The sequence below is a fragment of the Dioscorea cayenensis genome, unplaced genomic scaffold (genome assembly GCF_009730915.1).
Source record: "Dioscorea cayenensis subsp. rotundata cultivar TDr96_F1 unplaced genomic scaffold, TDr96_F1_v2_PseudoChromosome.rev07_lg8_w22 25.fasta BLBR01001109.1, whole genome shotgun sequence".
In the NCBI taxonomy this organism is placed as follows: Eukaryota; Viridiplantae; Streptophyta; class Magnoliopsida; order Dioscoreales; family Dioscoreaceae; genus Dioscorea; species Dioscorea cayenensis.
In genome coordinates this window covers 29,305-56,174 of record NW_024087500.1, presented here as the reverse complement: position 1 = coordinate 56,174, position 26,870 = coordinate 29,305, and the positions used below count along the sequence as shown (strand labels likewise).

Here is a 26,870-nt window from a genome sequence, read left to right as displayed (position 1 = left end):
AGATACTAAGATCACCTCAATGCTTCACTCCGCTACACGCGCAACTAAGCCCCAGCGGAGGGTCATCTCTTAGACCATTCACTCTATTGTGGCCGCAAAAAACTCGAGGAACGGAGGTAGAATCTTTCACGTCGGAGGGGAAAGGGGGCGCTCCTATACCTCTCGACTCACCCTCTCAACCCTCTCCAACCTAGCTTTGTCTAACGCTCGTGATGTGTCACTCACTCACAAGGTTACCAACAAGAACTCTCAACCCTAGTGTCACTCTAGGGGAAATGTTCATACAATCAAGGATTCAAGGTTGGAACTCACAATAAACATTAATTAATTCAAAGCATAATAAAGAGATTCAATGAAACAAATACATCCTAGGGTTCACAAATACCCAAGTACCCACTAGGGGTTTAGCTCTCCATGGAGCTAAGTACAATCAAAAAAATAGAATGTAAAAGCAATGAATCCATAGAGAAACCCTCTCGATAGTCGTGTCGATGGCCTTGTGGAAAATCCTCTACTCGTCGTCCAAAGATTCCCTTGTCCGGTATAGGATACGCCTTGACGGAAGCTCCCCTACCAATCTGCAAATACAAGGTTTGAATCAGTCGAGGCTACACTTCACAACCACACCGCCTCTTTGCATAACCTTGAAAATCAAGTGGGGCAGATTGCGAAGTATCTCTCTGAAAGGCCACATGGAAGCTTGCCGAGCAATACAGAAACCAACCCTAGGGAGCACGTGAAGGCGATCACTTTGAGAAGTGGTCGTGAGGTTGAAGGTAGGTTTCCGAGTGAGAAGCCAAAAGAACAGGCACCCGAGGTTATAGAGGTGGAAGAGGGAACAAGCAAAGAGAAAGAGGTGGCACCCCCAATTTTCAAGCCAAGAATCCCTTATCCCTCTAGATTGAAAAATGACCAAGGGGATGAACAGTATAAGAGGTTCCTGAGTTTGTTCAAGCAACTCCACATTAATATTCCTTTTGTTGAGGCATTGGCCCAAATGCCTAAGTATGCGAAGTTCTTGAAAGATTGTTGACTAACAAGAGGAAATTGGAGGAAAGTGCTTCAGTGATTTTAGATGCTTCATGCTTGATGGTATTGAAAAGAACATGCCGAACAAGAAGAAAGACCCGTGAAGCTTCATCATTCCGTGTAATATTGGCAATCTAGATGAGGAAATGGCATTGGCGGACTCAGGGGCTAGTATCAATGTTATACCATACACCTTCTTTCACAAGCTAGGCTTGGGTGAGCCTAGGCCTACTTGGATGACTTTGCAACTAGCGGACCGAATAGTACGACATCCGAGAGGCATCATTGAAGGCGTTCTTGTCAAGGTGGACAAGTACATTTTTCCGGTTGACTTTGTAGTGCTAGACGTCGATAAGGATGCGGATGTACCTTTGATACTTGGGAGACCGTTCTTGCGGACTTCCAAGGCATTGATTAACATGGATGGCGGAGAGCTAACTTTGAGGGTTGGAGATGACAAGCTCACATGTCGCCTTGCTGAAGCCATGCGGCATTCTCTTGATTTCGATGAAACTTTATACTTTCTAGACACTACTGATGAGATTGTTGATGAATACATGTAGGAAATGTTCAATCTGGACCCATACGATGGTTTGTTCGACCAAGAGGAGGATTATGAAGAAGTAATGATGCTTAGTGCGACGGAAGAAGTACCATGTATCCCTGGGATTTTGAAGAAGGTGCTCCGGAAAATGAAGAGGGCTAGGAGACGCCACCGGAAACACTCCAAGTTTGTTGGAGATGCACGTGAACTGAAGAAGTTGGACGAATCATTGTTAGGTTGTCCGAAGGCCGATAATTCACCTTCTACCCTCAAGAGACTTTGCACATCATGCTTTTAAGCCATGGGTAAAAGGGCAACCTTCATTCATGAACCCTCGTGAGGTAAGACAAGGTACGTCAAGCTTAGTGACGTTAAACAAGCGCTTCTTGGGAGGCAACCCAAGTGTTTACTGTTTTCTTATCTTCTAGTTTAGTTTGTTTGCATGAATAAATTGTTAAGTGTTAGTGTCTTGATTTTTAGATGCTTGTGCTGAGATTTTCTTGTGAACTTTGAATATTCATCGTGTGTTTTCATGTGGAATTGGCGAAGTTATGTCATTTGAGCTTTATTCCATGTTTTTCGCTGGTAAAACTCGCATACTAGGGCAGGCTCTGAGTGTGTAAACATGTTCAGAAACTTTCTGCAGAGCCTGCAGATTTTTCTAAGGCATCCAGTGAAGATGCACGGGCGTGTGGAATTTCAGCACGGCCGTGGATTTGTATTGCGAGCTCATCCAGAGAAGGCACTGTGGGCGCATGGCCGCCCTTATGAACGACTATGCGAATATCGCACGCCCGTGGGTAATTTCCGCACGGGCGTGTGAATTCCTGCAGAGTTTGGCCGATTATCCTGAGAGGACACAGGGGCGTGAACTCGCCCCTGTGGGCGACCTTGTGAAACGTACACGGGCATTGGTAATTTCCACATGCCCATGTGAAACTCTGCAGAGGAGCCCTTTTCATCCCGAGAAGACACAGGGGCGTGTGGGTGCCCTTGTGACTTGGGCATGTGAATGTCCACGCCCGTGTAGAATTTCCGCACGGGCGTGTGGAACACTTAGCGATTTTTCTCGGATGTCCAGAGAAGCCACAGGGGCGTGCAACCCGCCTCGTGGGAAAAGGGCACACGGGCGTGGGTATTTTCCGCACGCCCGTGGGAGAGTGTTCAGAGACAATGAGGTGTTTTCCTGAGAGCGCACAAGGGCGTGTGTATGTCAATGTGGCTCTCTCGTAATGAGGCACACGGGCGTGGGTAATTTCCGCATGCCCATGTGGATGCATAGAACGCCAAGGGGCGTGACTTCTTTTTAAGGAAGAATAGTTTCTCTCCTTCTTCAAGTCTTCCAGTCGTCTGAAAACACTCTCACATCATTTCCCGACTTCATAGCGCCAATTTGGTGCGATTTTTGGGAGGTTTTCCGGCCGGTTATTGATTTTCTCTTCCCATATTGTCGGTAAGCCCTATTTATGATTTTCTTCGCAAATTCATGGTTTCCATCGATGAATTTATTGAAAAATATGCTTCGTCTATCCAATTAGAAAGATTATTTGTGTTTTAGAACGAAGAAGAGGTAATTTCACGGTGTATTTTTTATGTTTTTAAGGCGCGGCCGTCGGCTTTCATGCCCCGTGGATTCACACGGGCGTGCGGAAATTCTGCACGACCGTGTGGATTTCTGCAGCGTTAGTTTATCAACTTTTTGATCGATTTCGTTTCAAAATTTGTAGATTATGGCACCTCGGTCGAAGAAGCAAGCTGATAAGAGGCCGCGTGAGTCATCCCCTAAGCTTGAGGGCATGAGTTTCGCGATCCCAGACCATCAGGTTCGCTATGAGCGCGTGTCGAGACTCCGGTTCAGACAGACTCGATTCCTAGACACGAGTATACTGAGAGATCTACAGCAGGGAGATGAGCTCGCTGATGAGGTCGAAGATCTCATTTCAACAGGTGGTTTGAGGCAGTTATTGACGATTAGAGAGCCAACCATCCGAGAATTTACACTGGATGTGCTATCATCATTCGAGTTTGATAGATCTTACGCGAGCTTTGATAGTTTGGACACCATTCAGTTTAGAGCACTTGGATACCACCGTAGCTTGAGCGTCACTCAGTTTTCAGTTCTGCTTGGCTTGTATGAGGAGGCATTCACAGACACTGAGGAGTACACTCAGTTACTGACTGATTACCCTCGAGCCTTGACCCGACAGAGAGCTTACAGAGTACTATGTAGTCAGGGTCAGTACGAGTCGGGGGTATCCAAGGCTATGTGCCTTTCCTGACCTGCATACAGATATTTACATGCCATCATGAGTAGGTCGGGCCGTGGTGATAGCACTGGTGTTCTGAGCTGACAGGAGCTTCTATACTTGTACTCGATGGTGCAGCGCGTACCGATTCACTTAGGACACATCATGGCAGAGTACATCAGACATTTGGGGCATTATGCTAGACTGGGAGTGATTTTCTCGGCCCCTACATTATGAGATTAGTGCTGAGCATGGGTCTCTTGGATTCGATTCGTGGGGCTGAGAAGACGAGTATACGTACCCCCCTGAGTTTAGAGACACTGAGATTGATGGGCATGGTCCGCAGAGTTCGGACAGGGGTTTATACTTTGGTGCTACTAGCTCTAGAGATAGCTGAGGATGAGGGTGATCATGCTGAGGCTTCCCAGCCTACCCCCGAGCCTCAGCCAGCACCGATGGAGACCGAGGCACCTCCGGCAGCAAAGGACGCACCCCCATGCGTATGTTTTCACCATCTCGAGCCCATGATCGCTTTGAGAGGCTCAAGAATGTGGTGGGAGTGATACAGGCAGAGGTGGCTGAGGCTCGATCAGAGATTGCCAAGATTAGGGTTATGCAGGTCACTCATTACACAGAGTTCATGGCACGTTTCGACGTATTACGGCAGATCTTAGAGTGAGACGTCGCCTCATCATTTGTCTTACGTCCGAGGACTCCTCAGGCTCCCTCGGCACCTCCAGCATCCCCATCACCTGTTCTCGCACCACAGGATCCACCATGTGCTTCTCCACCACCAGCAGCTGCAGAGAAGCCAACAGAGCGTGACACCGACATTTGACTTTATTTTTCTGTATTTTCTTTATTTTGCATTTTATTTTAGACTTGTTCACTCAGAAAGGATTCTCCTTATGAGTTTATTTTCAATTTGCACCTCAAGTTGTATTCATTGCTTTATCTTTTATATACTCGAGTTATTTTTGTTTTTCTTGTGCTTCACTGACCCCACTCGTGTATGCGTGCAGATGGTCTTGTCATCTTGGAAATTAAGACTTTGTCATGGGCACGACCAAAGTGCTTTGGCACTTGGCCGTGTGAGCTTCACAAACCCGTCGGAACATTACTCCCAAGGACTTAGCTCCATCAAACGCGACACTAGGAGTCAGGGGAGTATTGTTTTGATTGCTTCTCCCACATATATTCTTTATTAATATATATTTTTTGAGTGAGCTTGAATATGTACATTGAGGACAATGTACAACTTAAGTATGGGGGGGGAGTTTCATAGTGCACACATCCTTTTTATTGTTCTTGATTGATATACATGCTCACATAGCCAATGGCGGTTCACCTTAGTTACAATGATTGTATTCTTGAGTTTAGGAGAAATTTTAACATTGAATGTTTTCATGCTCTAGTTCTTGCTTGAATTTCTAGGAATTTTTACCCGATTTACACTCAGTGCACTACTCACTCTTTAAACTCTATTGGAAACTCATGTTCGATGTTAGAGGGACTAGTTATAGTTGTTTCTTGTGTTAAATTCTGAAAAAAAAAAAGGAAAATAAAAAAAAACAAAATAGTTTTATTCTTTATTTGTGCTTGTTGGGTGGAAAGAGCTACAACCTATGAAGTATGAAGTTACTCTCATAAGTCAATACTAGCTATGCCCTAATGAGAGAAAGAGCTATGTCATAGGATGAGTAAAAGCTACCACTCAGGTAGAAAGAGCTACCACCTCGATAGTGTGAAAGCCACCACCTTAGCGGCCGCTTTGGAAAGGGCTACCTTAGAGGATGTGTGAGGGTACTACCATCTTTGGAATTGTTGTCACTTTTGTAGATAAATAAGTCCCTTGTATTAAGAATTTTGAGTAGTATACCTTGGGTTGTTTTGACTGAGTTCACACACGTACACGATTTCGGGTTTGTTGTCCTTTTTGATTCAAGTTTTTAGCTAGAGCTTTGACTTTTTGTATTTAATGTTGAAATTTCCCTTACTTATAGAATGCTCTCTCTGTACACTTTGGTGAACCTAAAGCCAAGCACTTCCAATATTTCCTTCATCTATGCACATTATGTTTAATTTTTGCTTGAGGACAAGCAAAAGCTTAAGTGTGGGGGAGTTTGATAACTGCTTGCGTGATATGAATGCGAAGCATTCTTTCCTTATGTTGAGCATTACTTTTCTTGGGTTTTTACACTAACATGTGTGTTTTTATGTTACTTTCGTGTAGGTAGGGTTGTGAGGCCGAGTATGAAGGAAAGAAGCCAATGTAGATCATAATGCACCTATTTTAGAGGAAATCTTGCTAAGGTTCAAACGCGAAGACATAGGTCGGTTGTGAGATGCTAGAGTGTGTGCCAACCTCCTCGTATTTGAGTTAGCACAACCATTTGGAGGTGCACAAGGGCAGTTACACTCAAGCATTCTGACTTATGCACATAGAATAAGATCTCCACCAACTTGTTCATCATTAAAAAAGCAAAGCGATCCACGATGTGAACGTGTGCCCATTTGCGTCACCTCGATGAAAGTATGGACTCGGGAAGTATTTTAGGCCAGGTGTTGTAGCGAAACATTGTAGCAAAAGTATTGTAGCAGCACTGTTCACAGCCGGCCGAGAAAACAAGAAATTAGAGAATCCACACGGGCGTGTGGAAATTATACAAGGCCGTGTGGAAATTCCACATGGGCGTGTGAAAAATCCATAGGCCCGTGTGGTCGCCCGATTCCAGCCTATTTAAAGCCGATTCAGCCCCGATTTCAGCATTAGTTTCTCCATCTTTTCCCCAACTTGAGAGAGCTTTACAAAGAGGAGGAATGTGGAGACATGGCTGCCTTTGTGCCCTTCCATTAATAAATTGGCTTGCAAAACTATGGAAGTTGGCACACATCTCCTCATACACGAACTCCTCTTGTGTCTTCCAACTTGATTTGTACAAGAACTCCCAATATTATGCCATGATAGCCTATCTTCGCTCCCTTTTGAATTCCCAATGCCTTCACAACCTATATGCATAAAAGAACACCCAATACACGAAATGAGACATAAACCGTATAAAATATGATGCTCAATGTATGTAAAACATGCATAAAAACATGTTCACTCAAGCACTGATCACTAGTCAAGTGCTTCTCTAAGTCATTCATTCGTGTTTCCAAACCTGAGACTCTGTTTTCCACCTGAGAGGCTTGTTGTTGTTGTTGGAAACTCGGTGGCCCCATAGCCTTTTGTGGACCCTGATTACTCCATGAGAAATTGGGATGATTCTTCCAACCAGAATTGTAGGTATTGCTATATGGGTTTCCTTGAGGCCTCATGCCATTACCTACAAATTCAACGTTCTCCACCGAAGAAACATCACCGATAGAGATCAGGAAATCGGAGGAGCATGTCCTCCACCACACCCGGTGCAATTAGTCATGGCTGCCACTCTATTTGAAGTTAGAAGATCTAACTTCTCACTCAAATTTTCCACTTGAGCCGCCAATGAAGTTACCACATCTATTTCATGGAGACCGGCCACCTTTTTCTTCCCCCTAGCGTTCCATTGGTAGCTGTTTAGCCCCATTTCCTCAATTAATTGACGGGCCTCATCGGGGGTCTTGCTACCTAAAGTACCTCCTGCTGCCGCATCCAAGAGTTGCCTTGTACTCGGATTCAAACCGTTGTAAAAGGTATGAACAATCATCAACTCCGGAAATCCGTGTTGCGGGCACTTTCTCAGGAGTTCCTTGAACCTTTCCCATGTCTCGAATAGAGACTCCAATTCCAACTGAACAAAGGATGAGATCTCATTTCTAAGCTTTGCTAATTTTTCGGGAGGGAAATAACGGGCAAGAAAAGCTTCTACCATCTCCTCCCATGTGGTAATTGATGATCTAGGTAATGAATGTAGCCACTGCTTCGCTTTCCCCTTTTGGGAAAATGGGAAGGCTCTCAACTTGATGGCATCATCCGTCACTCCGTTTATCTTCACCATATCACACACCTCGAGAAAACTCTCTATATGACTGTTTGGATCCTCATCAGCCAAATCGTTAAACTGTGCGGATTGCTGCAACATGTGGATAAATGACGGCTTCAGCTCAAAGTTCTGAGCTGTAATGTGGGATGCACAATGCTCGATTGTGTCCCCAACACTGAAAGTCTGGCATAATCATATAATGTCCGCTGTTGCTCGTTCTGTTCTGCCATGTTTTCAGATCCTTCCACTTCCAAATCAGCTAAATTAGACTGTTCTTGTACAGGCTCTTTCCCTTTTCTTCTAAGTGTACGTTCAAGCTCAGGATCTCCTTCAATCAATATTGAGGGATTCCCTCAGGTCATAACCTGGAGCTGCACCCAAAAAGAAAGAAAAAGAAATTAGAACGATGATAGAATAAGAAGATATGAAATAGAATGTATGGTGAAATAGCTAAGAAAACAAAGTGTAAAGTATCTCTAAACGCCTATTCCCCAGCAACGGCGCCAAAAACTTGATAAGTTCCCCTTGCGTATATCCCGCAAGTGCACGGGTTTGTCAAAATAATAATCCCTGATGAGTGGGTATCGAATCCACAGGGAATAGGGAATAAAAACACTTAATCTGCTTCTTAGCTATATGAAAGATCAGTAGTGATTAGTGTGACAATGATTCAATTCTCAAAAGTAAAAACAACAAGTAAGAGGGTACGAGTAAAGAGGGAGGTAAGGCAATCGATAAAGATGGGGTACTCGGATAATGCTCCGCCTAGGACAATCGTTTCAAGTGCAAGAACCCTCTATAATTCTTCCTAATCAACGCAATGGTGAGTCGTGGAAATCCTTAAATACATACTCCCAAATCTAAGGTCAACTATGCTTAACTCTATACATGTCCCGGCGGAGAGATTAAATAACCTCTCAACCTCGCACTCGAATAGAGTTGCAATAAGCTCTGGGGATACCAAGTGATAAATCTCTTCTTAATTATAGACCTAACCCTTTGGTCCAGGTGGAAGGTCCCTAATCACAATTAAGCCCTAGATACTAAGATCACCTCAACGCTTCACTCCGTTACACGCGCAACTAAGCCCCAGCGGAGGGTCATCTTTTAGACCATTCACTCTATTGTGGCCGCAAAGAACTCGAGGAACGGAGGTAGAATCTATCACGTCGGAGGGAAAAGCGGACGCTCCTGTACCTCTCGACTCACCCTCTCAACCCTCTCCAACCTAGCTTTGTCTAATGCTCGTGGTGTGTCACTCACTCACGAGGTTACCAACAAGAACTCTCAACCCTAGTGTCACTCTAGGGGAAATGTTCATACAATCAAGCATTCAAGGTTGGAACTCACAATAAACATCAATTAATTGAAAGCATAACAAAGAGATTCAATGAAACAAATACATCCTAGGGTTCACAAATACCCAAGTACCCACTAGGGGTTTAGCTCTCCATGGAGCTAAGTACAATCAAAGAAATATAATGTAAAAGCAATGAATCCATAGAGAAACCCCCTCGATAGTCGTGTTGATGGTCTTGTGGAAAGTCCTCTACTCGTCGTCCAAAGATTCTCTTGTCCGATATAGGATACGCCTCGACGGAAGCTCCCCTACCAACCTTCTTCCTAAGGAATGATGATGTGGGAGCCGTAGAACCTCTCCAAAACCCTATCCAATACCTCTCAAAACCCTAGCCGAAACCCTCTCTCAAGTTGGGGAAAAGATGGAGAAAAGAATACTGAAATCGGGGCTGAATCGGCTTTAAATAGGGCTGGAATCGGGCGACCGCACGGGCCTGTGGATTTTTCACACACCCATGTGGAATTTCCACACGGCCGTGTATAATTTCCACACGCCTGTGTGGATTCTCTGAATTCATGTTTTCTCGGCCGGCTATGAACAGTGTTGCTATAATACTTTCGCTACAGTGTTCTGCTGCATTACCTAGCCTAAAATACTTTCTGAGTCCATACTTTCATCGAGGTGACGCAAACGGGCACACATTCACATCGTGGATTGCTTTGCTTCTTTAATGATGGACAAGTTGGTGGAGATCTTGTTCTACGTGCATAAGATAGAATGCTTGAGTGTGACTGCCCTTGTGCCCCTCCAAATGGTTGTGCTAACTCAAATACGAGGAGGTTGGCACACACTCTAGCATCTCGCACCCGACCTATGTTTTCGCGTTTGAACCTTAGCAAGATTTCCTCCAAAATCGGTGCATTATGATCCACATTGGTCCTTCATACTCGGCCTCACAACCCTACCTGCACGAAAGTAACATAAAAACACACATGTTAGTGTAAAAACCCGAGAAAAGTAATGCTCAACATAAGAAAAGAATGCTTTGCATTCATATCACACAAGCACTTATGAATCCTCAACTTAAAGTTACAAAGTAAAAGAATAAAAATACCCAGTCTAACAAATAAGAGTGTTCCTAATATATCTAGTCCCCGGAATCAGTGTCAAAAACTTGATTAACTGAAAGCAATATGAACACAAGTGTACGCGTCAATCAAAGTAATACATGCTAATAGAAATGTTGAATCCACAGAGACTAGATAATAGAAGTACTACCTCTATCTTCACTAGCTAACTAAATAACAAAGATTGATTTCACTTTCAATTTCAATAGATAACAATGAAAGAGGAAAGGGCCGAATCAGAGGAAATAAGGAACTAGACACAATGGAAAAAAAATAGTGCTTAAATCGACTTCACTTGGGAATTTAATGATTAAGCTAATTACAATTTATTAGAGATTAAACCTTGGTTAAACGGGTCGAAGGAAATCAAAATCACACTAAGTGCTCTCTCATGACTCCCTAGTCTCTAATCCTATAGTAAAGACGGAAGTGAATCTCTCCTAATCCTACACTCGCATGATTGCAATGAGATCTAGGATACTTATGAATAGATCTAGGCTTTACCATTATGATTGCATGTATGTGATCTATTCATAAGTTTCTCTCAATACACAAGTGAAATCACAATGGTAAAGCCTCTCTCGATACACAAAACCAACGATAAAAGCAAGGATGAATCCTGAAGTAGAAGGTGAATCTATATTAAAAAGCAATCAAAAGATAAACCAATTCCAAGATACATCAATCCGGGCACCCAAGGAAGTTAGCCCCCATGAGGCCCAAGTTCATCACTACGAAATAAATTTCAATCTCAAAAATTCTAAACATGGAAGAAACCCCCCTCTCATTGTCGTGTGATTGGAGATGATGTGAGCCTCTATCATCACTAATGGATCATCACTCCGGCGATTCCTTCAAACTTCTTCTTCAATCCTTCAAAGACCTCTTCAACCACAGCTAATGGTCCTCTAAACCTTTTCCCCAAATTCAGCCAAAATTTAGATGCCCTAAAACCATTGAAGATTTCTATTTAAACTTATAGGGGCCCGACCAGTACACAGGCAAGTACATGGGTGTGCACTTTACCAGTGTAACTCTGAGAAAAGATTCCCAAAGTCTCACAATCTTAATGTACACTGGTGAATGTACACATCCATGAACTTCTTTCTCTGGCCGTATAAATCTCAGGTCTCCTTCTTTTGTTACTCTTGAGTTACACAGTCATGTATTCCTCTTTTGCCTGTGCTTTTGTTTGGGACACTCTCTACAAATCTTCAAATATACACGACCATGTTCTTCATCTACACGGCCGTGTTCTCCTCGGTAGAAGAGTGATCTGAAGTCTATGATTGATCACACAATGATCTTGTGAGTCACTGAGTACTGCTCTGCTGAAGTTTACATGGGCAGGTACATAGGCATGTACCAGACCGTGTATCTCTTTATTTGATGGTTTTTGCACCGATTTACTCCTGATTTTCTTCCTTTGGCTTTTGTTGCTCTTCTTTTAACTTGTGATACAAAATGAACAACTAAGTACCAATTATCTATAAAAACAAGCTCTTTAAGGTTAATTAAGTTCTAGGTCGGTAAAACATGAATAATATATCACTTAGTACTCACTCTTCTCAAAACACTTATAAAGACTTCCTATATTGTCTATTAGTAGAGCACTCTTGGACCGTGTAGATTTTTAAAATAGTTGATCCCTTTAGTCCAGGCAATCAACCCTAATCCTATACGGTAATGATACATTACCCTATGATTGCATGACACTTTATGAGTCTATCCATCGATTAGGTTTAACCCTAATCCGGATAGTTTGACACCATACACTCTAATTCTTGGAGTGTACTTAACCTCTAAGGAATTTGACACCATACACCCTAGCTCTTGGAGTGCACTCAACTTCCGAGGAGTTCGACACCATACACCCTAGGTCTAGGACTGCACTCAACCCCTATCTTGTATGTGTTAACATGACTGATTTCCCAATTGTCATCATGCCAATTGAATATGAAATTAAGTCTTTCACACAACACAAATTCCAAGCATGAAGCAACATAGAATATTCACAATAATTAATTCTAATAGCAGATACATAGAAACAATGAAATCAAATATGATAAGTCTTGAGATTTATGGCCTGAGGTACCGAATGACAGTTTAGTCTCTCATATTCAGTAATAACAAAATACAATCCAAGATTAAAGACAAGAAGAAAATCATAATGAAAACTCCCTCCAGCTCCTCTCAATGGTTGCAATGGAATCTAAGGATGAAGAAGGATGATTCATCAAACTCTCACCTCTAGACTTTGAGGGAAGTTTCAATTTCCTGTCAATTAGTGGTGATCGGCTCTCCCTTCAAAACCCTAGCTGTCTCCTCTATCGTCAAACCAAAAGTCCTCTCAATAGTATAACTTTCGAGCTTAAATATGTAGATTCAACCTTGCAGAATTGTTCATGGCGGTGAGCTCATATCTGTGTACTTTACTGATGAATTTCATTATTTTTTTTTACTTCTTAATTCTTTTCATTTCCTAATCTTAGTTCGATTCTACTGTGTCCATGTTTTAATTGTTTTATGGTCTAGATTGAGGTCTAGATTCATCTCAAACCAAGCCTGAGTGTCATTCTTTAATTCATGACATTTAGACCTGGGGTTTTGCATGTTGCATACTTTTTATTATTTGGTAATAACTCCATTTAATTCCTAATGTTGTTCTAGGCGGTGGTCTATCCAACAAAGGCAAGGAAATAGTGGAGGAGTAATTGTGCCTTGTTATGGTCTCGACGTTTGTGAGTGAATGTCGATATTAAGATATAGCCTTATTAGAGGGTTTTATGCCTTTTTATGCAATCTACATCATTCTTCTTCTTTTATTTTCTTCTATGTCTTCTTATTCACTATCCTAAACTAGATGCTCTACTTACTATGCTTTCGATGAGTTATACGAAATTGAGAACATGTTTTATATGGTACTTATACATGTACTGAAATTGTTGTTTGTAAGCATTGACTACACAATTAGCATATGTGTGTACATTAAACATGATTTATCCTTGTTTTGTAACTTGAATTGGCATATTTTCTCATAATAAAAACCCTTGGAAAAAGGGGTTTACATCATGTAATGGTTTGAAATTATGCAAGTGAATTCTTGAAAGGTTTTACTATTGGTGAATACAGGTTAAGACCCTACCACTACAGTGGTGATCCCCATAGTCCGACTTGTAAAGAAGCAGCTGAATGACTAGCTGATTTATTCCTCTTCAGGAGGTGCATAGAGAGCTTGAGAGGATAGTGGGAGATTCCCATTAGTTTTCTAAGACACCGTGGGCATCTCACACGGGATCTCAGAGGCCAATGCCAAGGAGGGAAAATATTTTATTAAACTAAAAGAAATAACCTTGGCGGTCCCTAACTTAGTCGCAGCCATGACCAAGCGGGGAGTTCTTTTAGGCTAGCCTTGTAAATATTTTATATAATCTATTTATTCATTTTGAACTCTGAAATGTGATTATCTTAGGCATTTGGCCTTAGAAGTTGATTTTATCCACTTGATCTCACTTCTCTCATTATAAGTAATTATTGTGTGTGTGTGTGTGTGTGTGTGTGTGTGTGTGTGTGTTTGTGATTCATTTATTTTCTATTGCAAAGGCTATGATATCCTCTACTTGGGCTATGTTTTCTACTCACTAAGTAACCGAGTTATTCACTGCTCTCCCTTTCCTCCTATTTCTCAGGTTGCGATTGGTGAGTGCACAATAAAGCATCATGCTAGGAGTCCTTGTGTCCTTTGTATCTTTGTTAAGGTTTGTTGATTTTTGCATTTGTACGTGTTGAACATGTATAAGGATAGATCTGCTAGTTGACCACCTATGACTCTCTATCACTTTTGTTTTTTGACAAGTTCTATTGTTATATTGTATTACTTTGGCTGGTTATATATATATGTTTCTCCTAGTAGTGTTATTATTGTTTCCTATCCTTTGCGTGGGTTTATTTGTTGTGATACTAGGTAACTCTTGCCTTGATGTGGCTTGAGGGTTAGGCATCACCCATTTCCCTTGGGTTATTGCTGCGATTGTTGCAAGCTTGACTACTAGTCAAGTTGTGACATAAAAAGCAGAACTATTATTCCAACTAATACTCTTAACTTGCTATGGAAAAACTGGAAAGCATAACTATTATTGCAACTAATACTCTTAACTTGTGCCAAAACTTGAAAGCAGACAAATCTCTTGTTATAAGCTTCAATCCGATGTTTCGGAACTGTAAGCACATCACCTATGATTAAGAATTCCTCACACAAAAGACAAAAATAAAGAAAAATTATAGATTAAATAAAAATAAATTGAAATAAAGAAAAATAAATGAAGAAGAAAATCAAATAATTGCTAAATTAATAAATTCTAAACATTTCTAATGTTTTTGTCCTTGACAACTGCACTAGAAACTTGGTTACTACTATGCATGAGAAGTACTATATAACATCTTTACATAAATGCACATGTTGTATAAATTAATAAAGTGTGCTAAAAGCAAGATGTTGTTCCCATGAGGACTTGAAGTACTAGTACTAATTACCCCTCTATTATTTCACCTATTAATTAATGATGATTGTAAGAATTATCTTAAAAATAAATAAATCAAACATCCAAACACATGAGAAAAGTAAGGAGGCAATCAATCAATAGAGCTGGGACCAAGATATAAATCACCTTAGGATTTTAATTAAAATCAAATTACATAACCAGTTTAATTTTGAGAGTATTGAACCATGGGGACTGTTGAGTTATGTTAATACCCTTCTTAATGCTACTAATACCTAATCCCAAATGAAAATAGGCTTGAGTCTCTTCCTAACCTAATTCTCCCTATGATTACATTGACATTCTGTTAGTCTCTCTATTAGGCTTTACCCTAATTCAGAGAGTATGAGATACACTATCTCTAGCCGCATCTGTACTTCCTTTTTACCCTTGGTAGATCCATATGCAATTGGACTCCTCAATCTCAAGCATATAGCCAAACTTGAATTAAAGCTCTCAGTATAGATAATCCATGGCATCAAAGAACACAAGGATAAATCATAATAAAACTTAAACTGATATAAATAAGTAACTAATTTACAAATCCATCTTGATTTTCATCATTCAAAATTCAAAAGATTTTTAGTTTCTCATCATGGAAGATTATACAATCGAATCAAAAGAAAGGACAAGAACTTAATGAAGACATCAAAAACTCTTGCAATTACATAGACTTCTTTGATCGATGAAATCTTCTTCGTGGAGAAGCTTCCTTGCTCTCATTGTGTGTAAGTCTTACCAATATCATTCTCGAAATCTCTCCTATATGAATCCCTTCAGTTCGTAATAAATTGGGCATACATTTGGTTGTGTAGCTCCCAGGAAATTTACACACTTAGAAAGTCAAGTCACATAACAATGACTATGGATTTGCACATGATACTCCTCAAAAATCCTAAATTTGTTTTGAATTAGCTCCAAATTGCCCTAGTATTACTCTTTTAGCTCCAAGTCCACCAACAGTGCTGATAAGTAGTTGTGTATAAGTAATACAAAGTATACTTTTCTTACATTGAGCATTACTTTTATCAGATTTTATAGCTCATTCATGTGTATTTGTGTTCTTTTGTGCATTTAAGGCTGTGGAGATAAGTTTGGAAGAAATGAAGCAAAAGTAAATTATGGACGCAATTGTTGATGAAGTTCTTAGATGGAACAAGGGTCAAGGCAGAAGTTGTGCTCATAGACATGTGGATGTGTGCCAACCTCCATTATGCTCAAGTGAATACATAAAGTGGAGAGGCACAAAGGCAGTCACACTCATATGTTCTGACTTGTGCAACATTGTTAAGTGCTTTGTTAATGTGGTCTCATTGAAGACGTGTCGTGATCTACCGCATGGATGTGCGCCCAATCATATGGCCTCGATGAAGAAAGTGAATTCGGGAGCATTTCGGTGAAGTACTGTTGTAGTTACTATTCACAGCGCAGGAAAAGACCTGGAAATCCACATGGCCGTGTGAAAATCCCACATGCCCATGTGGATGCCCAATTTCAGCCGTATAAATACAGCTTTGAGAGTTCTATTTGGGGATATTCTTCCTATCTTTTACCCATCTTCTAGGGAGAGCACAGCTAGGTTTTGGAGAGGCTTTTGCTGGGTTTTATGAGCAATTTTATGGCATTCAACATTGAGTTCCTTTGGAGGAGAGCTATTGGGGGACCTTTCGTCGCCATTAATTTGGTGAGGAGTGCCCTAGGCTTGACAAGGGAACCTTTGGAGAAGTCGAGGTGGCTCCTCAAGACCATCGACATGGAGAACAAGGGGTTTTCTATATGGATTGCTTGCATTTACTTTTGATTTCATTGATGGTTTTGTATTGCTCCATAGAGAGCTAAACCCCTAGTGGGTGCTTGGAGTTGTAAACCTTATGATGATTTTGTTTCATTGACTCTTATTATATTTCCTTTAATTGATGTTTTAATTGAGTTTCAATCTCGTGTGCTTGTTGATTTAATTTTCCCTTAGAGTGACACTAGGGTTGAGAATCTATCTAGGTAGTCCTTTGAAAGGGTGATAACTTCATTAGGATTGGACTTCGTGAGATTGAAAAGGATTAAGAGGGTGAGTCGAGAGATAGAGGAACACTCCCTTTCTCTTCTGTCATGATTTATCATACCTCCACATTCCAAGAGATCTTTGCGGTCACAATAGAGTGAAGTTCCAAGAGACAAACTCCACTGGGGCTTAGTTGCGTGAGCAACAAAGTGAAGTGTTGAAGTAATCCTTGGTGCCGGGGCTTAATCGTAATTCAGGGTCTTTCACCTGGACCAAAGGGTTAGATCTATACTAGGGAATAGGATTTATCACTTGGAATCCCTAGAGCTTCAAGCAGTCCCATACAGTGTGAAATGTTGAGAGTATTCCTTTCACTGGGGCATAGTGTAGACGGCTAGTCACGGTTGACCATAGGCTTGGGACCGTGTGTTTTTGGATTGCCATGACTAATTAAACTTCAATTAGGAGGCATAATATTAGTCTTGTACTTGAAACAATAGTCCTAGGGTGAACATTGTTTGAGTACCCCATTTTATCATCAATTACCTCTTTTTCCTATTCTTGCTTGATCTCTCTTCTCTTTACTTTTATTTGCATTGATACTTTGAATCAACATCACAACTTGGTTTTCACTATAGTTAAGTAGAAATACTTGTGTTTCCTAGCAACTATTCCCTATGGATTCAACTACCTACTCACCGGGGTATTTTATTACTTCGACAACCCGTACACTTGCGGTACACACACGCAAGGGGTGTGTCAAGTTCCCTACATCAAAATTAATAACAAATTTATACACTCAAATTTAACAATGTTCATTCAAAAGTGCTCCAAGTAACAAATATGAAGAAATATTCGAACTAGGACTTGCGATAGATTTACTAATGCAAAAGGATTTCTCAATTTCAATCACGTTAAATCAAACTTAATTAAATTCTATTGCAATATTGAATCACAATAACCATGAGCATTACATTGATATAAAAGAAACCAAATAATAAAATCCATCCTAGTGTACATCAATATCCAAGTACTAAAGAATGCTTAATTCCTCATCATTAAAGCAACAACATCAAATCAAAAGAAGACATAAAAACCAATGGAAACATGATAACCCCCTTTTGAATCTTAATAATCTTCTTGGCTTGATGGAATCCTCTCAAAGGCTGCTTAATCCTAGACCTTCAACCCATGCTACAATCTTTAATATCTTTATTTCCAAATCGCTCCAAGAACTCTCTCCAAAAGTCTCCAAAATATGTCTAATGATAATCTTTCAATCTCTCTCTCTCTCTCTCTCTCCTCTCTCTCGGCCCCAGATATATAGCTTAAAATATATGAAGTCACAACATTTAACATTGGTGTGTAACTCATCTTGATAGCCATGTTCAACACTACCTCCTACTTGTTTATGTCAATAGCCATGTAACTTTGGGGAGGGAATTTTAGCTTCAGCTTTGTTGAGCACAGTCAAGTTTCATAAGCAAGTATTAACTTGTGTAACTTCTTGGAGCTTTAGTTCTTCTTCAAAACATTCCATTCTACTCCAACTCTGTTTTTTTTTTTGCTCCAAAAATATAAATTACATCTTAAAATTAATTATTTCCAAGGTAAGCACTAAAATATGAAGAAGATTCATTGAAGAAGCAAGCAAAATACTTCAAATGTTGATATAAAAATATGCATAATTAAGAACTTATCAGTCGGTTTGACAAAATGTATGAGTGTAGTTGATGTCAGGGGATTTACTGCATGCCTTATCAACAAGGAAAGCTTTGCAACAATCAAGATCCATCAAATTTTCTTTGATTGAAAGGCCCATTCATATATAATAATTTTGATATTCAGTGGTTAAGGAACAAAAGCTTATGTCTGATTTTGATGACAAGTATTAAACTCATTAAGCATAACTTGTCTCTAGTATAAAAATCTGTTACCTTGAGTTGAAGAAATAGGATCAAGATCAGATAATTTGTGAGGTATTGTCTTATAGATGACACAATTACTGAAGTTACAAGGAATATGGGTGTAATCATGGATGTGAGTGATCATGGGATGTTAAGGTAGAGGGGTTAGTACTAGTGTATAGTTGGAGTTGGCGAAGATTAGGGTAATGATGGTGTGAAAGAATAAGGTAAGAAGAGAGGTAAAGCAAGCATAACTAGAAGAGATTGTAAGGAAGGACGGATAGATTTTTGGTGCATAGAAAGTACATCTCAAGGAAATTTACGTAGTAAAAAATATAAACTTAAGTTGTAAAAGGATGAACATAGTAATATCTATTGCACTGAGAAGAATAAGAAAGAATGACATAAGTTGTTAATTTTAGTATATGTTTGAGAAAACATGAACACCTAAAGACACGAAGGTGAGAAGGGTTAGGTGGAGTAAGAAGATGACTTTGTTTGGAAATTTTCTTTGAATGATAGGAGTGGTAAAGAGATGATGAGTTAGATGGAAATAACAAAGGTTTAAAACTAGAAAGATTTGGAAAGTAAGGTATCAAGAATAAGGGTTAACCCTATTTCAGTAATGTCATAGAATTCGCATTTTGTAAGTCCATTTTGTTAAAAGGTATGAGGGCAAGAAATGCAATAAGAAATGATATAAGAGTTGAGGTAATGAGCAAAGGCTCCTTGATAAGTTCGAGGGCACAATCATATTGAAAGATTTAGATAGTGGTGAAGTAGAAAATTTTACTAATGGTTTAGAGGGTTTGAAAATGGGTAGCACTTGAGATTTTTTTAAGTGAACAAGAACATCCAAGTTAAGTGGCAATAGTCATTAACAAAAATTATGAAACGTTGGTAGATAGAAAACGAAAGTGATGGTGTGGTCCCCATCACAATGAATAAGATGTAAAGATTTGGTGGAAACATAATAAGAGAAAGAGAAAGGAAAGCAAGTACTTTTTTGCTTGAAAACATGAGAAGCAAAGATTAATTTTATGAGACAATAGTAGAAAAAATAGTTTAACATAAATGAATAAGACATTGATGCCATAGATCAAGGGAAGTATGGTGAGCAACAAGAGGGATAGAATTTAAGAAAACTAAAGGAGTTTTTAAGGGCTATAGCTATTATGGATGTTAAATGTAGGGAAGTGGAATTTTGGTTGCAAAGTCCTTTAAAATATAACCAAAGTGATTAAATTCAATGAGAAATGAGTTATTCTTGACAAATTTAGCGCAAATAAAAGGTTAATAGTAACATGTCTCTAAGTTAAAGTAGTGTATGTGGCCAGTGTTAAGTGGCCTACCAAAGAGATGGGTATTATATTACTAACACATCTCTGGTTTCTAATAATAGATGGTGAAAAGAAAAGATAAATGTAATTGATTTTTGGAAGCACTTAATTTATTTTACTGCCATTGTGTTTCTTAGTTGCCTTTTAAAATATATCCTTTATATTTAATATTTTTATGTAGTTGTTGGTTAGTAAAAATTTTAAGAAATCAAGAGGCATAGATCAATCTTTTATATGATGTGCATATGATGCGTTATTTAGTGTTATTGATGCTTTTACTAAATGTACTTGTTCATCTTGCCAAGTAAAATAGAAGATTGAAGAGAATATGGGAGAGGCTATATTTTTTTTTTTTATGAAAATGAGAGTCAAGCTGTTTTGGGAGATGACTCTAATACTGATGCTCAATAAAGTGATCGAAAATGATCCATCCATGTTGTCACAACTTTAGATTAACAAACTAAGAGATGGATACAGTACTCCTCATGTGAAATAAACAAACTCAAACAGCTTAAAAGGGAATATAGGTTCCCCCATTTTCTTTTGTTAATAGTAGTAAAAAAGTACCAGTACATCATCATCCGCACAACCAAATGAACTATCCGTTAAGAAGTGTTTAGATATGTTGTATGCTATTCCTTGCTATGATATGAGAAGTGGCCTATACTATTTCAAGTTTTCTAAAAAAGAAATGTGAGATATTTTCGTTGATCTTAAAAATGGCAGTTGTGGACCCCACCCCTTTATGCTTAGTAATAGTATTATTATATTTATTATTAGTTTAAAATTTTTAAACTTTTGATTACTTTTGAATTTTAAATTTTGAGACAACTTTGCTCTTATCCTTATAGATTTTTCAATCTCGTGATTTGATTCTATCCCATAACCCGCAAGCTATGATATCATGACTTTGTCCATTAAAAAAAACTCACAACCTTCCTCTCTTTCCTACATGGTGGTGCCGATGGCTAGGATGAGAGGATCTTCTCATCGAGAGTTGTTTTTCTTCTAGTGTTAAAAGTAGCATCTTGGAGCTTTATGTAAAATTTAATTCTAGATTTTGATGCTTGTTGGCTCTATGAGGTTTCTTTCTTTTTGAAACCCTAGAACTTATTCCTATTTTATGATTCATCTTGAAACCTTGAAATTAGCCCTTGATTTTCTAGGGTATGTTCCCAATTTGTAGTTTGCAGGATTTTTTTTGTTTTCCTTATGATGTCTACACCTAAGCATACTCTTAGGATCTTTGACAACGGTATTTTTAAGGACTTAACAATGTCTCAAGAATGAGGTTTTGCATGATATAATTGATGTAATGTGATGTGTGGTTGATTGAAATACAATCTTTTGCCATGAGTGGGAATTATTAGTTGTTTTCATTTGATAGATTTCATATTTTCATTTTTTGAAAATAGCAATAACCCCTCTTTAATTTTAGGGTCTTAGAGGTCAAATTTGGAGGAGAGTAAAATAAGAAAAGTATAGTTTTGATGTTATCTAAAGGTCTACAAAAGTTTAGATTTTATACATATGTAGCCCAATTAGTATAACGTTCTCGGATGGTATTTCTGTGCAGAACCAAAAGATATATGGCCATTTTTTATTATCATGGAGATTGAATTGGGTAAGGTCAAAATAGAAAAGTTGTTCCTTATTAAGTTATCTAAGTGTTAGTGAAATATCATTTACTTTGGAGTTATAGGTTGAGAGATATGCATATTTGAAAGATATATGTCTGAGTTAACAGTTTGTAGAAATAACTGGAGAATCAAATGAATACTATAAATTGAGTAGCACTCTAAACAATGTGAATTTCAAAATCTTATCATAGTAGGTTTTTACTATTCTTAGAATCTTGAATTTTGTGATTTGGAAAAGTTTATGTAAAGGTATGATGGATTTAGTCCTCCATGGTCATGATGGAATTGTTCATATGCCCTTTAGAGTGGGTAATTTCTATAGTACCCTCACAAGAATCAATATTTGGGAGTGTGGAATAATAGCTTTAACTTTTTGCCTTTGTACCTTTCTAAAATTTTATTTTATAATACCATTTGCCATGTCTTATATTTGGGAAGTAATCCACACACACACAATATCCAATTACAGACAATTATGAATTTATGCATTTATTTATTTAAATTACTTTTAAAGGTTGCTTATATAATATTAAATCATTGTTGGACTTTTGAAAATATTTCTGATATTAAATATTTATTAAATTTTTTAATTGTTTTTCTTTTCCTGAATCATAAACTCCCACATCTTGGCATTGTTTATTAGTATTGGTAACATTGATTATATCTGTTAATCTTTGATATATAAATTCATTAAATTTTTTTAATATAACTGGATTATTACTATTAGTATTTATTAGTATGTTCACTTGATGAATTATTCTGAAATCCTGACTTGTCTAAAATTCTATCTGAAATTCTGATATTCTATTTGGTTTTCGGATAACAAAGATATTTTGACATAAATATGTGTAGTCTCCAGTTAACTAGGCACTAACCTTGTCATTGGGGGTTAAACATTGACCATGTCGACATGAAACTCTGATAAGAGACTATAGTTTCGCATCATGCCATGGGTAAAAGAATAATGGTTTCTATTAATCTAGCACGGGTCACCGAGGGTAAACAAATGAGTTCTAAAAATCTAACTGGGGTCACTGAGTTTAAATAAATAATCTCTAATATTTTGTTTCAGTTATAGTGATTGGGATACATATTATTGACTATTATTAAATTATATTTTGTTGAACCCCTTTGATTTTATGAACCATATTTTCAATAAATATTTGCCCTATCTGATATGATATGATCTGCTTTTGGTTTCGAATTTTTGAAATTTCTCATGATCCTAATATTTTTTAGTGGGTTACTGATAAGTGCTTGAGTGAACATATTTCTTTATATGTTTTAAATGCATTGAGCATCATTTTATCATGTTTTATGTCTCATAAATTGTTTTTGGTGTTTCTTTGTGCAAATAGGGATGTGAAGGCTTTTATAGAGAAAAGAGAGTAAAGATAGGTTATAAAGACACAATTTGGGAGTCTTTTGTGCAACACAAGGATCAAGAGACAAGCGGAGTTCTTACACATAGGGGTGTGTGCCAACTTCCGAAAGAATTCAAGCTAGATTACAAGTTGGAAGGACACAAAGGCAGCCACATTCCCATGCCCCGACTTGTATGAAAACTTCAAGAGTCTTTCAAATAATACTTAATCGACAATAAGCCTTATGACTTACCACGTGGGCGTGTGCCTATCTGTGTGGCCTCAAAAGAAAGAGAATTTCTGGAGTATGATTCAATAAAATACCATAGCAACATTGCAGAAAATCACTGTAGCAAAATATTGTGGCAGTTACTGTACACAACTGAGTGGAAAAATTTGCAGCCCACCCGGGTGGGTTGAGACACGTGACAGACATGAGTTTTTGAGTTCAAAAGACCAATTTGCCATATTCTTTGGAAACTTTCATGGCTTTTAAGAGGCAAAGAAGTTAGGGTTTTGAGAGGAGGTCTTTGCGGCTTTGGGAATGCTTCTTCGCTACCTTTGATCGATTGCCCTTCGTCATAGCATCAAGGAAGCCATCGGCGACTTAGCTTCGGAGAGGAATCCATCAAGACATTGAAGCTACCCATCAAGGCCATCATCAAGAATTCAAGGAGGTTTATTTCCATAGCATTTATAGATTTCTATTCTTTCATTCTTTGTTTTGTAATTTGCTCTATGGATAGCTAAACCCTAGTGGGTATTTTGGCATGTGAACCCTAGAATTTTATTCTTTATATTGGTTTACATTGTGTTTACATCTTAATCTGAGTTGAGTTGAGTTTTAATCTTATGTTCTTAATGCTTGTTTGCCTTAATGATCATATGATTGTTTGGTTAGCATGATTTGTAATAAGTGCTTGTGTATTAGTAATACAAAGTATTCTTTTCTTATAATGAGCATTACTTTTCTCAGATTTTATCACTAATACATGTGTATTTGTGTTACTTTTGTGCATATAGGGTTGTGGAGACAATAATGGAAGAGAGTAGCCAATGTAGATCGTAGAGGCACTTTGTTGATGAAATCTTGGAGTGAACAAACGTAAAAACACAAGTTGTGCTCAAAGACATGTGAGTGTGTACCAACCTCCGTTGTGCTCGAGTGAACATGCAAATTGGAGGGGCATAAAGACAGTCACACTCATGTGTTCCGACTTGTGCAAAGCTAGCAAGATTGTCGTCAAATATGATTTTGTTGAAGAAGCAACGCGATCTACAACATAGATGTGTGCCCGTTCATGTAGAGCCTTGATGAAGAGTGTGGATTCGGAAGTATTTTTGGCAGAGTACTGTAGTAGTTACTGTAGCAAAGTACAACAGCAAATTACTATAGCAGTTACTGTTCACAGGCCGCAGAAAATCGATTTCCTGGAGATTCACACGGGTGTGTGGAAATTCCACACGCCCGTGTGGATGACTGATTCCAGCCTATTTAATGTCGTGTTTTTAGTCGATTTGGGGATCCTTTTTTCTATCTTTTTCTTATCTTTGGAGGTGCTCGCGGCTAGTGTTTAGAGAGGCTTTGGTAAGGCTTTTGGAGTAATTCTATGGCTTTCAACACCGCATTCCTTTGGAAGATAATTATTGGGGGAGCTTTCGTCGACATCGATTTGCTGAGGTGTGCCCTAGGCTTGATGAGAGAACCTCTGAATAAGACGAGGCTACTCCAAAAGACCATCGATAAGAATATCAAGGGTGTTTTACTTATGGATTGCACGCTTTTACTTTCAATTTCATTATTGATTGTATCTTGCTCCATGGAGAGCAAAACCCTTAGTGGGTACTTGGATTTGTAAAGCCTAGGATGTTATTGTTTCTTTGACTTTTCTATTATGTTTCTTTAATTGATGTCTTTAATTGAGTTTCAATCTTGAATTCTTGTTGATTGGTTTTCACTTAGAGTGACACTAGGGTTGAGAGCCTACATTGATAATCCTTGTGAGTGAGTGACACACCATGAGGATTAGACAAAGAAAAATTGGAGAAGGTTGAGGGGGTGAGTCGAGAGATAGCAGAACGTCTCCTTTCTCATCCGGTGTGATTTATCCTACCTCCACATTCTAAGAGTTCATTGTGGTTATAATAGAGTGAAGTACTAAGAGACAAACTCCGTTGGGGCTTAGTTGCGCAAGCAACAGAGTGAAGCATTGAAGTAATCCTTAGTAACGGGGGCTTAATTGTGACTAGGGATCTTTTTCCTGGACCAAAGGGTTAGATCTATTTTGGGGAATAAGGTTTGTCACTTGGAATCCCTAGAGCCTAAAGCAACCTAGCACAGTGTGAGGTGTCGATACTGAGAGATTTCTTCCCTTGGGCATAGTATAGGGTTAGTCACGGTTAACATTAAGGTTGGGACCGTGTGTTTAAGGATCTCCACAACTTAGTAGACAGTAGTTAGGAAATATAATGAATGGTCTTGCACTTGAAATAATAGTCCTAGGGCGAGCAATGTCCAGGTGCTCCATTTATTGTTGATTGCCTCTCTAATCTTTTATTTGCGCCTCCTTCTTCTTTTTTATTTCTATTTGCATTGATTCTTATTCACATCACTATTAATTCATTTTCGTTCTAGTTAAATAGCAATCTTTGTGTTTCTAATCACTATTCCCTGTGGATTGGGCCACCCACTCACTGGGGTATTATTACTTCGACAAACCCGTGCACTTGCGGTTCACACGCAAAAAAGGTGTTGTCAAGTTTTTGGCGCCGTTGCCGGGGAATAGGCATTTTAGAAACACTTTGCACTTTTCTATTTTAGCTATTCACCATTTATTCTATTTCACACTTTCTTATTCTTCCATCTTTCTGATTTGTTTCTCTTTCTTTGGTTGCAGCTCTAGGTTATGACCCGAGGGAACCCTTCGACATTGGTTGAAGGTGATCCTGAACTTGAATGAACTCTTCGTAGAAGGGGTGAAGAACCTGTGTAAGAACAAGCAAATCAAGCTGAGGTAGAAGATGAAGGGTCAGCTATGGCAGAACATAATGAGCAGCAGAGGACACTGTCCGATTATACCAGACCCGCAGTTCTTGGCTCACAATCTAGCATTGTGCAGCCACCGATTACAGCTCAGAATTTTGAGCTCAAGCAAGCATTCATCCAAATGTTACAGCAGTCGGCATAGTTTAATGGTTTGGCAGATGAGGATTTAAACAATCACATAGAGAACTTCTTGGAAGTGTGCGACATGCTCAAGATTAATAGAGTTATAAATGATGCTATCAGATTGAGGGCCTTCCCATTTTCGTTGAAGGGGAGAGCAAAGCAGTGGCTATATTCATTACCTCGAGCATCGAATATTACTTGGGAGGTGATGGTAGAAGCTTTTCTTGCCCGATATTTCCCTCCTGGAAAATCTGCGAAGCTCCGAATGAAATTTCCTCCTTTGCGCAAGCAGAATTGGAGTCTCTTTTTGAGACATAGGATAGGTTCAAGGAGCTCCTGTGGAAATGTCCTCAACATGGGTTCCCCGAGTTGATGATCATTCAAACTTTCTATAATGGGTTAAACCTGAGCACAAGACAGTTACTTGATACTACAAAAGGGCGTACCTTAGGAAGTAAGACCCCCGAAGAAGCCCAATATCTTATTTAAGAAATGGCTATGAACAGTTATCAGTGGAACACAAGAGACTGAAATAAGGTAGCCAGACTTCATGAGATTGATGCAGTTACTTCATTGGCGGCCCAGGCTGAGTCATTGAGCAAGAAGTTAGATACTCTAACTTCTCCTAGAGTGGCGGGCTTGACTAGTTGCACTGGGTGTGGTGGAGGACATGTTCCATCTGATTGCCCGATTTTTATT

General features: G+C 39.0%; 2 non-coding genes across 2 annotated transcripts; one reads left to right on the top strand and one right to left on the bottom strand.

Moving 5' to 3' along the window:
* The first annotated feature begins 7,521 nt into the window (after nucleotides 1-7,521).
* On the top strand, nucleotides 7,522-7,628 carry LOC120255619. Its single transcript, XR_005535054.1, has one exon. It is a non-coding gene; the product is annotated as a small nucleolar RNA R71 (small nucleolar RNA).
* Nucleotides 7,629-26,427: 18,799 nt separating this feature from the next.
* Nucleotides 26,428-26,533, bottom strand: LOC120255620. The gene has a single exon (XR_005535055.1). It is a non-coding gene; the product is annotated as a small nucleolar RNA R71 (small nucleolar RNA).
* Between the last annotated feature and the right edge of the window lie 337 nt (nucleotides 26,534-26,870).